Raw genomic sequence first — 14,460 nt, forward strand, 5'->3', positions numbered from 1 at the left:
CACACTGACTCTCACCTGCAGTGGCTTCTTCATTCCTACTAGTACTATTTATCCTCATAGGCAGCCCTATTCCCACAATCACTAAAATTTGAGAAAATCATCATTTAAACCAACAGTCACATCCACACCAGCTTTAAGTTACATGCCCCTTCCCACCTTAAAATCATAGCTACCCAAATATAATCAGTCACAGTTCACAAACAGCCCAGTTCCTCAGACACACTCAAATACACAATGTAAACACCAACCTCATACTTTTTCATGTTCAGACAACACATTATTACCAAACACACATGTTGCTTTCATATCCAAACAGCACACTGTTACATTACACATATGTCTATGGAGAATCTGTTAACTTAGTTAAGGTCAACTGAAATGTTAATGATTTTGTATAGATACTTATTGTAAAGCCACTAGAACTTGATGCTGCACCACTGAAGCAAATGAGATTTGCCAAGCAAGTTGACTTTCTTTTCTGTATCAGGCAGTAATTGGGGTGAGACCAAGTCTTAGATATCAGAATGATTCAGAGATTTCAACTAGACCGGAATGAAACGGTGAATAAAACTTCATAGCACCTCCAATCACGGTTTGCTAGCTTACTTCATGTCCTATTCATACAAAGATAGGATTCTACAGTCTCAGAAGTATTGATCCCAAAGTTATATCTAAACTGTACATTATTTTTATAATCTACATGGATGGCTGAAGTTGAAGTATTTATAAAATACTGGTGATATTTCAGGAAAATAACTATGATTGATAGTAAAATATTGCACAGTGCATGAATATGTTGATACATTTAATTTGAATAAAGGGTTTATTTGTCAAAATATATGCAGTCAAATATGGTACATCTTCAGAGTTCAGTTTTACTAAACTGTTTATAGTTGTCACTGCACTGGAATCAAACAGCAAGAACAACAGAAAAGAACAATCATATATAGAGTACATTACAGTAAACCCAACAAGATTTAATTTTGCTGGGTGAGTGGTTTCTTTCTCTGTTGGTCACCCTTTGGCATGTTCCTTCTTTATCCTCACCACAGGATCTTCCTCCCAGTGTCTGATAATGCTTGTACTCCTCAGTCCTTCAACAGTATGCAGTCTCACTCTCTGCTCCTTACATGCACACCACAAACTGAAGTGAGCTCCTTTTTAAACCCAGGTGCCCTGATTAGCCTGCTTTAATTGATTCTACCAGCTTCTTGATTGGCTGCAGGTGTTCTAATCAGCATGTCTTAATTGTCTCCAGAAGGTTCCTGATTGTTCTGGAACTTTCCCTGTTACCTTACCCAGGGAAAAGGGACCTACTTAACCTGGGGCTAATATGTCTGCCTTCTGTTACTCTCCTGTTGGCCGATGGAGTCTCCTGTGACTGTGGGACCTATTTCTGATCCTCTGTCCGTTCACGTATCCAGGCAGAGTTCCTCTGGGCAGCATCCACTGACTCCCTTGATGCCTTAGAGGAGCAGTGGGTGTTGTCCGGAGTTCTCTGCTCAGTGTCCCCGTCCGGTTCCCTTTGTTTGACCCTTTGACCACACTCCTGTCCCTATTTCATTAATTGTCCCCCGGATTTATTTCGTGTCCAGGTCTTGTGGATCCCCCTCATAGGCTGGAGGATTACTCTCCTGTAGCCATCCGGCCTGACCCTGTCACAAACCCTATACCATTCTGAGTTTGTAGCATTTCAAAGCCACTTTATATTAGCATAAATGATTACATAAGATGAAGGCCAACAGAGAATCAGGCCCAATATAACAAACTATATTTTACATTTATACCACATAGCACTAATCAAAAAGGTATTGGATATTTATTTGGATATCAAGAACATAAACATGGCCATAACAAAGGTCCATCTAACCCAGTATCCTGTCGTCTGACAGTGACCAATTCCAGGTGCCCCAAAGGGAATGAACAGAACAGGTAATCATCAAGTGATCCATCCCCGGTCACCCATTCCCAGCTTCTGGCAAACAGAGGCTAAGGACACCATACCTGCCCATCCTGGCTACCAGCCATTGATGGACCTATCCTCCATGAATGTATCTAGTTCTTTTTTGAGCCCTGTTATAGTCTTGGCCTTCACAACATCCTCTGGCAAAGAGTTCCACAGGTTGACTGTGCCTTGAGGGAAGAAATACTTCCTTTTGTTTGTTTTAAACTGCTGCCTATTAATTTCATTTGGTGACCCCTAGTTCTTGTGTTTTATAAGAAGGAGTAAATAACACTTCTTTATTCACTTTCTCCATACTAGTCATGATTTTATAAACCTCTATCATATCCCACCCTTAGTCATCTCTTTTCCAAGCTGAAAAGTCCCAGTCTTATTAGTCTCTCCTCCTATGGAAGCTGTTGCATAACCCTAGTCATTTTTGTTGTCCTTTTCTGAACCTTTTTCAATTCTAATATCTTTTTTGAGATGGGGCAATTGGATCTGCACACAGTATTCAGGATGTGGGCGTACCATGGATTTATATTCATAATTATCACAATTAGTGATTATAAAAAAATTAGATGGGGTATTATGCTTTAGTGCTTAAACAAGTCTTGAACTATTAGTGACCAAAATGAGACCTAATGTGGGAGCAGATTATCCAACATCTAGCTATTACAGGGTTCTTGAATGTAGCAATTCCTATGTTCCATTTCAAAGTGTAGGGCCCACTCTTGCAAACCATCACTCATGTGACAAGGGTAACTTTGAGTAAGGACTACTTATGTGAATAGGGAATGCAGGATCAGTCCCTCAGTAAATATGTATGAGATAATTGAATTTGCTGCTAAAATGTAGCCACCTTCGATTTGAAATGCAACAACTGGTTACTGCAACATCACCTGTTGGTTTAGGACAGGAAATGAAAAATACCATTTCCAATTGAAACTGCAGCAGGAATTTAGGTGGGTAGTCACCCACGTGGAATTTTGGCCAAGTCATTGGAATTACTATTCCTATTCATAGCTGAAGCTGGGAAGAATCTTTTTGTTTGTTTATATTTAGTTTTAGCTTGGTAGGAGAGAAAATATGTACTGTACATGCCTTACTTAATAAATTGCTCAATGCCCTTGAAGTGTAATGGCCCAGAAATACTGTTCCAATGGAAAGGTGGGATTCCATCAGTCTTGATCAAAAGTGGAAGTGTTCTGGTATTGTTTAACTAAATTATTCGAAATTATGGAACTTCATTGCTGTGGCCCATGTTTTTCAGCAGATGTACACTTTCTCACACCACTGACCTAGGCATGCAAATTTTCCCATGGCGGGGGGGGGGGAAGAAGGAGTTCCCAGTGCACTCTGGTGTAGATCCCAATGGTTTAAGCATGTGGATAGCTTCATCCATGTTAGCAGTGTTGGTGGAGTTAATTCCACTACAAAGTTATGCACATGCTTAAGTCTTTGTAGGATCAGGGTCCTGTTCAGGATGTAGGCAAAGTGTACCCACTCTATTTGCAATTTATCTTTTGCAAGCAAGCAGAAACCAAATACAATAAACATTATTAATTAAGACTCCATAGCTTTGCACACAAAAGTCAGAAAACGCTGAAATTTGTGTTTAATATAAGACCTTAACTTTGCTGCTTCTGTGTATGCATGATAATATTTTACATAATATTTCTCAACTCACACAATATCAAACCATTTTTCTCTAACTTTGTATTTAGTGACATGTAGCATCTTGCAGTACTGTGTATTATTCTGTGCCCAGTAAGCCATATTTAAACATACTGTGGATGAAGTATAATACTAAGTAATAGTGTGACTGTGCTGTTAAATAACTATATTCCTGCACATTTATTCTATTGAGAGGAAAAGACTTAGAATTAAATTACATTAACTTTTTCAGTTACCACTATCATTGGTGCTTCTTTAATACGTTGAACTGTAAATACACTTTTACCGCTTACTACAGTTTAACTCACAATCTCTGTAACAGCCATTCCTTTCTCATTTTGCCCACATAGGTAAAACTCTCATCCAAGCCGTTATCACCTTCATTCTTGATTAGTGTAACTTCCTCAACTCTGGCTCCCTTTTTCTACCCTATCAGTTACACTCTTCTTGTCATACCCTGCAATTTGCAAACAGAAGAAAGATGAAGTTAAATAATACAAGAAATCTAGGTTTGAACAAACTGATTTAGAGCATTATACTTGCATTGCAGTGGGCTAAGAGCAACTGCTTTTGGAAGTTCACCTCTAAAATGTTTTCCACCTCCACATAGAAACAAATCCTTCCACAGCCTCCTTAGCCATGGATGACTCCTTGACGGGACTGGAACGAGCATTGCTGTGCTTGATGTGAGTGCAGGACATAGGAGGGGAGGGGAAGGGAAGGGAAGGGAAGGGAAGAAAAGAAGTGAACAGTTCATACGCTTTGGGGCCAGGCATAGGCAGAGTCTTTGCATCTTAGATCCTTCCATCTTCTCACAGAAGGAGACCGTAAAGCCTTCTCCAAAAACTGGGCCTCAATGGAGTGGCTCTGTGACCAGGGAGAGAGGATTTCCCCTTTCACCACCACTGTTAATTCCATGCACACTACCTGATATAATTAGAATGGGCACTGGGTTTATGATTTGCCCCATTACCTTTATAATAAAGATTTTTATTTAATATTGGTCTCTGCTAGGAGTTTGTACAGTCTCTAGCACAGTGGGCCCTGATGTCAACTGGAGACTAAGTGCTACCATAATACAGATGATAATCTGGCCTATTTATTCCCCCTCATTCATTCTTCTTTTTGTCTCTCCTTTCCTTCTTTTTTTCTATGCTCTCTTGTTTTCTTTCACTTAAAAGTCCCTTTTCTCTACTCTTTATTTTAATTTCTCTTTAGTCCTTTTTCAATTTACTGGAGATGTCTCCCCTTCTCTATTATTTCCTCCCTTCTCTCTCTTTCTCCTCTTCTTTTAGAGTTAGGCAGGCAGCTGCAGAAGATATTTACCATGATCTAGCTCCCAGAAAGAATCACTTTATCACCATGAAAAAATTGCTTCAGTGCAGGTGTATAGCTGAGTTCAGTTTTTAATAACACTACTAGCACCAGTTTTCCTAAAGCCTTCAAAAATGAAATCATAAAGATACACAAATATCTAAGGTGTATTGTGAGAGGGTCATTAGAAATCTGAGAATTTTCATACTACTGTACACTCGGCTGTCGCTTCTTCCTCTTATAAAATACATTTTTTTCATAAAATATTAATGAATGCAAATCTGTAGTTAGTGGAGCTGATAAAAATGAGATCCTGACAACATTTGTGATAGTGATTTCTTGTGTGGGTCAATGGTTTGGAAATCTCTCTGTGCAGTTTTGAAATGTTTCTCTCTTCTGATCTACAACTTCCCCTTATCCTAGGGATTTTGTGAGCAGAAACTGCTAGTCATGCCTCTTGATGTGGTAGTTTTATGATTTATAAACACTAACCTCATTGCATTTGTTACCAAGACTAGATCAGATCACTGCTGTTTACAAGTGAATTCTCCGTACAACACAACATAGATCTAATGTGTGGCAGTTCTTCCATGGAGATACATTGTATGTGTTAGACAGCTTATTTTTCTAACTTTGTTGAAGCAAAAAGTACTAAAATTACTCTTGATATCTATCTAATCAGATTTATGTTTTTATGCTAGGCACAGGAGGGTAGTATCTGAATACTTCTTCTCTTAAGCTGGCAAAAAAGAAAATGTATTTCACCGTGCCTTTCATCTAAAATTAATGATGATACCTGTTGCATGTTTAAAAGTCATAGCAACTCACCAGGAAAGGAAGCATTACCTTGAATGCTACATGCTGTCTTATAACACTCCTGACTTTGATATTTTATGGCTTTATTTAATATTTGCAGCAGCACGCACAACTATTATGTAATCTTTATCCCTGAATGTGATGTACCATGAAAATCCATGAACAGTCAACCCTTCTTATCATAAGAACAAAAGAACAGCCATACCGGGTCAGACCAAAGATCCATCTAGCCCAGTATCCGATCTTTGACAGTGGCCAATGCCAGGTGCCCCAAAGGGAATGAACAAGTAATCATCAAGTGATCCATTCCCTGTCGCTCATTCCCAGCTTCTGGTAAACAGAGGCTAGGGACATTATCCCTGTCCATCCTGGCTAATAGCCATTGATGGATCTATCCTCCATGAACGTATCTAGTTCTTTTTTGAGCCCTGTTGTAGTCTTGGCCTTCACAACATCCTCTGGCAAAGAGTTCCACAGGTTGACTGTGCCTTGAGGGAAGAAACACTTCCTTTTGTTTGCTTTAAACTGCTGCCTATTAATTTCATTTAGTGACCCCTAGTTCTTGTGTTATAAGAAGGAGTAAATAACACTTCCTTATTTTCTTTCTCCACACCAGTCATGATTTTACAGACCTCAATCATATCCCCCTCTTAGTCATCTCTTTTCCAAGCTGAAAAGTCTCAGTCTTATTAATCTGTCCTCGTACGGAAGCCGTTCCATACCCCTAACCATTTTTGTTACCCTTTTCTGAACCTTTTCCAATTCCAGTATATCTTTTTTGAGATGGAGCGACCATATCTGCATGCAGTATTCAAGATGTGGGCGTACCATAGATTTATATAGAGGCAATATGATATTTTCTGCCTTTAGAGTAGCAGCCGTGTTAGTCTGTATTCGCAAAAAGAAAAGGAGTACTTGTGGCCTTTTCTTTTTGCGAATACAGACTAACACGGCTGCTACTCTGAAACCTGTGATTATGCAAGGCACTGAATTTAGCCGTATAGAGTGGAAATCTGTCAACTTCATGAATTTTAAATTTGTTAGTCTCTAAGGTGCCACAAGTACTCCTTTTCATTTTCTGCCTTGTTATCTATCCCTTTTTTAATGATTCCCAACGTTCTGTTTGCTTTTTTGACTCCCTTTTATGAATAAATCTCAGCCCTCCCTTTGTATTTTATGATCATGTTATCTCATGAGGGTAATTCTTGTTATCATTAATTGCTTTGCCAGAGTGTTTTTTTTTTTTTTTAAAGCCCTAGGCTGTGATGGTCATTTTCACAACTTCTTTTTAAAAGACGTTTCTATCTTTTATGCCATGTGCAGTTAATTTCAATTTATGAAATACAGTGTTTTTGTTCCTTTTACAATGCAGGTGATTTCTACAGAGAGGAACCATGTTTCACCAGAAAACATAAGTATGATATCCTCTACATCTTTTGATAAAGACATATACCTTTATATGTTTAAATGACATTTAAAAAAGCAATGCATGCCACTAACCTGGCTTCTGAGCATACACAGTTGGAATCAATTTCATGACAGCTCTGTGTATTATTTGTGCTTAGCTACACAATATTGTTCTAATAACTGCTGGGAATGTAAATCAGTGTACTGGCCTGCTAACTTACATGCTTTGGCTTTGCTCCAAATCCCATATTTTTTGGGAGGTATTTAATAACTTTTTTTATTTTATTTTTTTTATAAATTCTTACTGTCAATTTGCATTTGGCTCACTCTCTTTTTGGGAGAGTTTACAACATTATTATGTTAATTATTATGCCTGTGGTGAAAGTGAATATTCTGTGCAGCCTTTGATGGCCAAAAAAATGTTTAAGAATAGACTCGTCCCTTCAACCAAAAAGAGACCTGAATTTTAGTGAGTCTCTGGCTTTCAAATAAGTAGCGGAAAGACCAAAAAAAAAATTAGAGAAAAAGATTTTTGTGACTTTTTGACTCCTCCTACTTTTTTAATGTAACACATGTATGACACTGTATTCTTCCTGTTTGTCTTGATTGAGCTCTACCTAACATGATCTTTCCATGCCTATCTCATCATAATACTGTTCCGTAATGAGTACTGTAAAGTTTCTATCAACCTTAGTTTATTAATCTTTTGATGCTTAAGGCATGCTCAGGAATTCCAGTTTCTCTCCCCCTCAGTCAACTTCCCTACTATATTGCATTGCCTCTCTCCTTCTCTCATACGTTAAATTTCTCCCCTGCTCTATTGTAGTTTCTTCCACAGACAGACATTAACGTTTTCTGGAAACTTAGACCCTGATGAATTATCAGACATAAGCAAGTTTCCATACACACTCAATGGAGTGAAGGGGAGATGCATTAACACTGATTGGAAGTGGGAGGAAGAGGAGGGGGAAATACAGAACGATTGGAGAAGAATAGGGGTGGGTTGGAGAGAAGACTGCAGTAAAATAAGAGGGATGACTGAGAGGAGTGCCTCAAAAAGGAAATGGCAATAGGGAAGAGGAGAAGAGATGACAACAGAAAAGGAATGAGGCGGGAAGGTGAAAAGCAGGGAAAAGGGAAGAGAGTACACAAGAGGAAGGGATAATCTTTGTTAATATTTATTATGTGAATTGAGCTTATTTACTTAAAGGAAGAGCTGTAAACTATATGGACTCTTTCAAGGCACCCTTAATATTTCACCTAGGAATCAAGAATCCTTTTATTTTTCTACGTGGCCAAAATGCTTGGAGAAAAAAAGAAGGGAATAAGACACTGTAAATAAAGGTATCTAACAATAACAGGAGAGGAAGAATGGGTAATCACAGCTGTTGTGTTACACTGAGGTAAGCCTACTCCATAATAAATGTAGGGTTTAAGAGTAATTTGTCCACTATTATAGCATGTTGATTTTTGTCAGTGCATACAGATTTTAAATTTAGATTTTACAACACAATCTCTAGTGCCTTTCATCTCAAATGTAATGACTCTGGCAGTGGAGAAGATAACTGAAAAATTTCAGAAGCTCTTTGCTGGCAACACCTAGCAATAAAATTGTCAGCCCTGACAAAGGTAGCTAGAGAGATAAACTTTGATGTCCTTCTATTAAAAATATTTTTTTGGTTGGCAAAACAAGTGCAAATGTTAAATCTGGTAGTCTCTAAAATATGTGGAATTCTTCTTTTCTTAGCTTTATGTAAAGTAGAAAAGGCTTACTTTACCTGCCTCATGGCTAAATAAATTAGAAACAAAATGAAGCTTGAGGAAAGTGCTGCTCTCGTCAGTTGCCCAAGCACAATTAGATCGTTTTTTTTCAAATGGCTCAGTAGCATAATAAGAATTGTGTATTGCTAGATTAAACAACACATAAAATGAATGGGATTATTCATTTGCTGAGGTACAGGCTATTAGAAACTATGTAGGTTTTTTCTTCATGATAAGAGAGATTTTTCTAGCTGTCATAATACCCAAGGTGCTGCAGGAAATCATGCTGGCAATTCAGTATATGTCATGCTTCTCTCCATTTCAGACTAGAATACATTTTATTAGGTAGCACTGCGTGGCTGAAGATCCTGGGCCAAATTCTGCACTTCTTTGCACCTGTAAAACCATGTTGAAGTCAATGGGGTTGAACCAGTGTAACTGGGAAGAGAATTTAGCCCACCATCTTTTGGGCAAGACTTATGTCCTGACTGTTATATTTAAAAAATCCCATGCCACATTTTGCTAGAATTAGGATATTAATTCTGATGTCCTAGTCAGATTCCACTTGGATAGTGACATTGCCTATCCCAGTTCCCTCTCTGGTTTCAGTTGGACATAACATCTCTATTTACATCCTCTCATAGGGTCGAATCACTTAGTCTATTAAAACTGCCAGTGAAGTCACTGCCAACTTTGCCCGAGTGTCAATCGCAGGATTTGGTCCATAGACTGTTACAAAATGTCAGTGTCCACCATTGAACAACTGCTGTATCCCACCCCAACCCACTGATACAGCCCCTGTCCAAAATGGCTGCTTTTCATTAGTCAGTGAAGGGATCCCTTTACCTGATATGTATATTGTTTGCTCCTTGCCAAAATAAAAACAAGCTAGTCTGGCAGAGATGAAGGTCCTTTTCCAGAGGAAGAGACCTCAAGGAATATCTTATATGGAATTAGCTTAAGGGTTTTTCTCAGACACATTCATCTTCCAACCCTGGATATACTAGATATGGGGCTATACCCCAGGTGTGTCAGAGTAGCAAATGGGGGATAAGGGCATAGATAGTTTTATGCCACTCTTTTTTTCCCCCCAATGATCTGGAGGCTGCTGGGGCTGAACCAATGCTGGTGGAAGTTAAACAGCTCCAGGCTATTCTAACTTGTATGGGTGGATGATGACCCCTATGGGACCACTCTGCTTGGTCATGCCCCAGACCCACCCCAAGACAGCCCCGAGCCCACACTAAGATGGCCATCTATTGGAAGGGCTAGCATAGAGCTGGCTGTGGTAGCTCAGTCTGTTCCTTTGTGCTACTGGAATGGTGCACAGGGAACTAAGGGTCTGAGGATCTGGACCATGATACCTCAAGGTTGGCCAGAATCCTGTGGTGAGGCTTTTCTCCCCTCTCCTACTGTCCATGTCCCACTCATTGTGGTGATAGGGCAAGAAATCCTAAGACCAGGGTAGTAATGCCAGCTCTTCATTAGCAAGCAGGCCAAGAAAAACATGATGTGCTTTACCCTCATCGAAGCACCCCCCAAGTTTCATTTCATCCAAGATATAAAGAAAAAGAATACCTTCCTCTGGTTCTCTCACATGGAGATACAGAGCCCAAGTGCTGTATTTCATATTATAAGCCCAGGAGAGCTCTTTCTGATGTTGACATCCAGATCCTTATCTTGAGATCACCATTCGCTCACCAGAAATTCCTTCAGCTTTTTGTTTCAGGTCAGCAAAATCTTATTGAGTTGATGATAATATGGTTGTGGTTACAACAGTGAAGAGTTATTTGCCTACTTCTGTTAAAATTGTTGTTCATTTTCCTTCCCCTACTCATTCAGAAAATAGCAAATCATCCTTGCTACTCCAGCCTGGGTGAGGAGCCTGTAGCACATCTTCCCCTGGGCCCAATTTAATACTTATTTCATAGGAGGACTAACAACAATTTAGCTGCAGAAAATCTTATGTCCTCTAATCCATCCTTTTACTATTCTGTTATTGCCACTTTTTCCTTACAATATATTTCCAGTGCTTTATTCATAAGTAATGGGTCTTCTACCAATTCCCTTACTAATAGATCTCATAATTAAAAAGACATTTTTTCAGATACTTATCATACATTATTTATCCAATTACTCCAGGTTGTACATTTTTACCTTAGCTGCATCTCACTGAACCCCCTTTCTCTAACCTGCCCTTAATCAGTGCTTAACAAAGCTACAGAGTTTACATTTTTAATCTTTTGCATACATCTATCCCTCCAGCATCCTAATACTTTTCTTGCCATTTCTTGAGATCTCTTGGTTTCATCAATATCCTTCTGGTTGCCAAGTGTGCAGAAGTCATTCCAACCAGAACCTTAAAGAGAGGTAACTATCTCCTCCTGTTTTGGATGTGATGCTTCTACATGAGCAACGCTATGTTGCATTTTTCTTACTACAAACTCCTTTAGAATAATATAAAATAAGAAATATATTCAAATAAAACATCCATAAAAACCCTTAGCTGCAGCATCTCTTCTTAGTGCTCCAGTAATATTTAAATTTACTTTCATTACATCTCCCATAAGACAGCACAGATTTGTTCTTACCATACCAAAACAAATGCTTAATTTGCTTTGTTGCTATTTGTTGTTGCTTAGATTAATTATAACATTTAAATAACCCTTCAGAACCAAAAGAAGCATACATACGATAGTAATAAACACCGATAATACAACCTAGATGGAGCTACTATAAGGTGGGTGCAAAACTGGTTGGAAAATCGTTCCCACAGAGTTGTTATCAGGGGTTCACAGACATGCCAGAAGGGCATAACGAGTGGGGTCCCGCAGGGATCGGTTCTGGGTCCGGTTCCTTTCAATATCTTCATCAATGATTTAGATCATTGCATACAGAGTACGCTTATAAAATTTGTGGATGATACCAAGCTGGGAGGGGTTGCAAGTGCTTTGGAAGATAGGATTAAAATCAAAATAATCTGGACAAACTGAAGAAATGATCTGAAGTAAATAGGATGAAATTCAATAAGGACAAATGCAAAGTACTCGACTTAGGAAGTAACAATCCGTTGCACACATACAAAATGGGAAATGACTGCCTAGGAAGGAGTACTACGGAAAGGGATCTGGGGGTCAGAATGGATCACAAGCTAAATATGAGTCAGCAGTGTAACACTGTTGCAAAAAAAGCAATCATCATTCTGGGATGTGTTAGGAGGAGTATTGTAAGCAAGACACGAGAAGTAATTCTTCCGCTCTACTCCATGCTGATTAGGCCTCAACTGGAGTACAGTGTCCGGTTCTGGGCACCACATTTCAGGAAAGATGTGGACGAATTGGAGAAAGTCCAGAGAAGAGCAACAAAAATGGTTAAAGGTCTAGAACTTCCTTAAACTTTTGTACTGGTGACCCTTTCACATAGGAAGCCTCTGAGTGTGCCCCCCCCCTTAAATTAAAACACTTCCTTGTATATTTAATACCATTATAAATGCTGGAGGCAAAGTGGGGTTTGGGGTGGAGGCTGACATCTAGTGACCACTCCCCTGTAATAATCTTGTGACCCCCTGAGAGGTCCCGACCCGCAGTTTGAGAACCCCTGGTCTAGAAAAACATGACCTATGAGGGAAGATTGAAAAAATTGGATTTATTTAGTCTGGAGAAGAGAAGACTGAGAGGGGACATAACAGTTTTCAAGTACATAAAAGGTTGTTACAAGAAGGAGGGAGAAAATTTGTTCTTCTTAACCTCTGAGGATAGGACAAGAAACAATCGGCTTAAAGTGCAGCAAGGGCGGTTTAGGAAAAACTTCCTAACTGTCAGAGTGGTTAAGCACTGGAATAAATTACCTAGGGAAGTGGTGGAATCTCCATCACTGGAGATTTTTAAGAGCAGGTTAGACAAACAAATATCAGGGATGGTCTATATAATACTGAGTCCTGCCTTGAGTGCAAGGAACTGGACTAGATGATCTCTCGAGGTCCCTTCCAGTCCTATGATTCTATTATTGTTGTTTGGCTCTAAAAACTAAAGCTGGGTGTGAAATTTCCTGTCCTATGAAAAATTTTGAGATGTCTAATATTAGTCACATTTTGCATAAGGACAGAAACAAGACCTTTCAAAAACTTTTGCAAAAAAAACCTCCAAAAAAACAAAACACACCAGCAAACCACATTAGACAGAAACATCCCTCAGTAGCCTGGGGGTTAGGGCATACTCCTTGGCTGTTGGAGATCCATGTTCAAGTCTCTCCCTGAATCAAACCAAAAATTTAAACCTGGGTCTTCCACAATCCCTAGACTGTTCTGGGGACATTCTCTTTGGTAGTGACCAGAAATTCTATTCCAAACATGAGACACCTTACCAGTGAAACTTGTGTTGAAACTGATATGTTTCATGACAAGTTTTAGTTTCCACAAATCAGTAAACATTTCTTCGATGAACTCCTGACCAGCTCTAGTATTAATCTGCCATTAGACCTTGTGCCAAATTTAGTGGTTTTTTCAATAACCTTTTCGTATTTCAAAGTGTTTCCATTTTTCTCTTCAGGGCTGCCAGATGTCATGGACCTTGTAGGACAAACATGAATTTAACATGCCTGTCATACTTGCCTGCATGTTAGCCTCAATCTCATGAGAATAGCTGAACCATGGTCAGGAGTTCCAGTTCCTCCTGCAGCAAATACAGGCTATTGGATTGCCATGGGCACTTTCCTGGTTGAAATTTCTATCATAACATTTACTTCTTATCACTTTCTGCATTAAATGATTACTATTCTCATCAGTGTACGTGGAAATTGATAACCAAGCAAAGATCCCTCATCTCTGTTTAAGAAATACTGTATTCTGCTTGATGTTCTGTTTTAATCTTATCCTTTTATGTTTCCTTACTGTTTCAAATAAAGTTACACAATAGTGCTGAATTGGTTGTGTCACATGCAATATTTTTCAGGTCCTATACTGAGCACCTGATAACCCATGGGTGCCCAAAATTTGCTGAGACATTCATTGGGAATATGCCAAGAGTCTGAGGACAATAAGTAACGGATGGCAGGTACCATTGTCTTTAGTATGCCATTGTTGCTCTAAAAGCCTACAGTCCAGTTGTTCAAATCAGGATGGAGCTTTGTGTGCTGAGATCAATAGTTGTTGCAATTTTTACATTACATTCAAATTTGTGGTAATTGTGGTGGGGGGAAATCCCAAGTACTGTAGGACTCTCTAAAATGGGTTTATATTTGCAATTGGCTGCATGTTTGTTTTCACACTTCATTTTAACAAGAGAGTTACAAATTCAAATGTACTTTCAGAATACGAACAGTAAGAAAAGCAGTGTTGGTATATATTGCTGCAGGACAGTTTAAGTGCACAGTTAATAAATTGAAATTAAACTAATATCCGCTCTGAAGACAATCTGCTAGTAGAATCTGCAATGAGAATTGAGCTATGGATTCTAGTAAGAGAGGGCCTCACAAACCTCAAAGAAGATCAGGCCCAATATTTGAACTAACAGAGGAATTGGGAGATTTCCATGTCTTTGCAAATC

At 38.9% G+C, this 14,460-nt stretch overlaps 1 protein-coding gene across 5 annotated transcripts in view; it reads left to right on the forward strand.

Moving 5' to 3' along the window:
• FUT9 (fucosyltransferase 9) overlaps positions 1-14,460 on the forward strand; it is a 136,634-nt gene that overhangs the window by 71,047 nt on the left and 51,127 nt on the right. For 2 of the 5 annotated variants that reach the window (XM_038393714.2, XM_038393713.2), the window contains exons 2-3: positions 7,122-7,164; positions 8,421-8,559. The exons of 1 other annotated variant lie outside the window; for it this stretch is intronic. The gene's annotated coding sequence lies outside the window, so the exon portion shown is untranslated. Of the gene's footprint in view, positions 1-7,121; positions 7,165-7,998; positions 8,398-8,420; positions 8,560-13,464; positions 13,832-14,460 lie in introns of those variants that run through there. 2 more of the 5 variants (XR_005291692.2, XR_006279873.1) reach the window with 2 other exon arrangements.

The sequence above is a fragment of the Dermochelys coriacea genome, chromosome 3 (genome assembly GCF_009764565.3).
Source record: "Dermochelys coriacea isolate rDerCor1 chromosome 3, rDerCor1.pri.v4, whole genome shotgun sequence".
Taxonomy (NCBI): Eukaryota; Metazoa; Chordata; order Testudines; family Dermochelyidae; genus Dermochelys; species Dermochelys coriacea.